Raw genomic sequence first — 3,330 nt, 5'->3', positions numbered from 1 at the left:
GCAATGTGAAACAAGCGACATTAAGATCACGTGATCATTCGGCAAAATGTCTAAATAAAAGTCCCCCTGAAAAAAATGTAACACGACTGTTTGTCACGGTCGTGGTATGAATGAGACCAAAGCGCAGTGTGTGTATTGTTCCACATCTTTAAATAACTGTGAAACTATGCAAGACATACAATAAACTAATAAACAAAAACAACAAACCGTGACGAAGAGGTGCAACATACACTAACTCAAAATAATTTCCCACAAACATTAGTGGGAAAAACAACAACTTAAATATGATCCCCAATTAGAGACAATGATGACCCGCTGCCTCTAATTGGGAATCATACGCAAACCCCAACCTAGAAAAAAGAACCTAGAACACAACATAGAACATTTAAACTAGACAAAAACACAAACATAGAAAAAAGAACCTAGAACACAACATAGAAAATTCTAACTAGACAAAAACCCAACATAGAAAAAAGAAACTAGAACCAACATAGAAATAAATAAACTAGACCAAACTCCCCAGTCACGCCCTGACCTACTCTACCATAGAAAAATACAAGCTCTCTATGGTCAGGACGTGATGCTCCCCCCACCCCCTCCCAAAAGGTGCGGACTCCGGCCGCAAAACCTGAAACCAAAAGGGAGGGTTAGGGGGGGTGTCTAATGTTGGTGGCAGCTTTGGTGCAGGACGAAGAACCCTCTCATCCTGTGAACTCACCAGCATTGGTGGAGGCTCTGGGCTGCCGACCGTCGCTGGAGGCCCGTACCGCGGACTGTGGGCCCTCTCAGGAGGCTCCGGACTGTGGGCCCTCTCAGGAGACTCCGGACTGTGGGCCCTCTCAGGAGGCTCCGGACTGTGGGCCCTCTCAGGAGACTCCGGACTGTGGGCCCTCTCAGGAGGCTCCGGATTGTGGACCCTCTCAGGAGGCTCCGGATTGTGGGCCCTCTCAGGATGCTCCGGACTGTGGACCGTCTCAGGAGGCTCCGGACTGTGGACCGTCTCAGAAGGCTCCGGGCTGTGGACCGTCATTGGAGGTTCCGGACTGTGGACCGTCGTTGGAGGTTCCGGACTGTGGACCGTCGTTGGAGGTTCCGGACGGGGAACTGTCACCGGAAGCTCCGGACTGGCGACTGTCGCCGGAAGCTCTGGACTGGGGACTGTCGCCGGACTGGGCAGGCGCACTGGAGGCCTAGTGCGTGGAGCCGGGACAGGTGGCACCAGACTGGTGACACAAACTTCAGGGCGAGTGCGAGGAGCAGGCACAGGACGTACTAGACTGGGGAGGCGCCCTGGAGGCTTGATGCGTGGGACCGGTACAGGTGGCACCGGATTAGTGACACGCACCTCAGGGAGAGTGCGAGGAGGAGGCACAGGACATACCTGACTGGGAACACGCATTTCAGGGAGAGTGCGGGGAGCAGGCACAGGACGTACTGAGCTGTGGAGGCGCACTGGAGACCTGGTGCGTAGAACCGGTGCAGGATATACTGGACCGTGAAGGCGCACTGGAGGTCTGGAGCGTAGAGCTGGCACAACCCGTCCTGGCTGAATGCTCACTTTAGCTCGGCAAGTGCGGGGCGCTGGCAGAGGACACATTGGGCTGTGAAGGCGCACTGGCGACACAGTGCGTAGAGCTGGTGCAGGATATCCTGGACCGAGGAGACGCACCGGAGACCAGGAGCGCTGAGCCGGCACAACCCGTCCTGGCTGAATGCTCACTTTAGCCCGGCAAATGTGGGGAGCCGGCAACGAGCGCGGGCTGTGAATGCGCACTGGAGATACGGTGCGCATCACCGCTTAACATGGTGCCTGTCTGGTCACACGCTCCCCACGGTAAGCACGGGGAGTTGGCTCAGGTCTCAACCCTGACTCTGCCAATCTCCCCATGTGCCCCCCCAAAAACATTTTTGGAGCTGCCTCTCGGGCTTCCGTCGTTGCCGTGCTAGTTCCTCGTATTGTCGCCGTTCCTCTCTCACTATCTCCGCCTGCTTCCATGGCAGGGTCTTGTCCCCTGCCATTACCTCCTCCCAGGCCCAGGATGTCCTCCACTCTCTTCTCTCCCGGGCCCAGGATCCCTGCTCCTCCTGGGCACGCTGCTTGTTCCTTTGGTGGTGGGAGAGTCATATGAGGTCCCGGTAGAGCTGGTAGAGCATGGTGTTTGCATGGTGTTTGCAACGCCAGGGTTGTGGGTTCGATTCCCACAGGGGACCAGTACGGATTTTTTTTTTTTATGAAATGTATGCATTCCCTACTGTAAGTCGCTCTGGATAAGAGCATCTGCTAAATGACTAAAATGTATGAATGAGACCAAAGCACAGCGTGTGTATCGTTCCACATCTTTATTTAACTGTGAAACTATGCAAGGCATACAATAAACTAATAAACAAAAACAACAAACTGTGACGAAGAGGTGCAACATACACTAAGTCAAAATAATCTCCCACAAACACTAGTTGTCACGTCCTGACCATACAAAGCTTTTATTTTCTATGGTAGAGTAGGTCAGGGCGTGACAGGGGGTTTTGTCTAGTTTAAATTTTCTATGTTGGGTGGTTCTAGTTTCTGTATTTCTATGTTGTTGTTTTTTGGGATGATCTCCAATTAGAGGCAGCTGGTCATCGTTGTCTCTAATTGGGGATTATATTTAAATAGTTGTTTTTCCCACTAGGTTTTGTGGGAGATTATTTTGAGTTAGTGTATGTTGCACCTCTTCGTCACAGTTTGTTGTTTTGTTTATTAGTTTATTTGAATGTCTTGCATAGTTACACAGTTATAATAAAATGTGGAACGATACACACACACTGCGTCTTGGTCTCCTTCATCATATGACAAACGTGACACTAGTGGGAAAAACAACAACTTAAATATGATCCCCAATTAGAGACAACGATGACCTGCTGCCTCTAATTGGGAATCATAAGCAAACCCCAACCTAGAAAATAGAAACTAGAACAAACATATAAATAAACTAGACCAAACCCCCCAGTCACGCCCTGACCTACTCTACCATAGAAAAATACAAGCTCTCTATGGTCAGGACGTGACACTGTTACAGGATGTTTTTCTGATTTATAGTTTAAAGTGACTTAAACATGTATTTATTAATAAAAACAACTAACAATTTATTAACGAAATAAATAAACAAATATGTATTTTCTGTGTATATTTTTTACTATAATGATACAACAATAACATCACTGTTGCTGGAAGTTTTAATCGTTTTAAACAATTTTTTATTTTTATTTTATTTCACCTTTATTTAACCAGAACAAGTTCTCATTTACAACTGCGACCTGGCCAAGATAAAGCAAAGCAGTGCGACACAAACA

The sequence above is a fragment of the Salmo salar genome, chromosome 28 (genome assembly GCF_965601325.2).
Source record: "Salmo salar chromosome 28, fSalSal1, whole genome shotgun sequence".
NCBI classification, from domain to species: Eukaryota; Metazoa; Chordata; class Actinopteri; order Salmoniformes; family Salmonidae; genus Salmo; species Salmo salar.
This window is presented reverse-complemented; position numbering follows the sequence as displayed.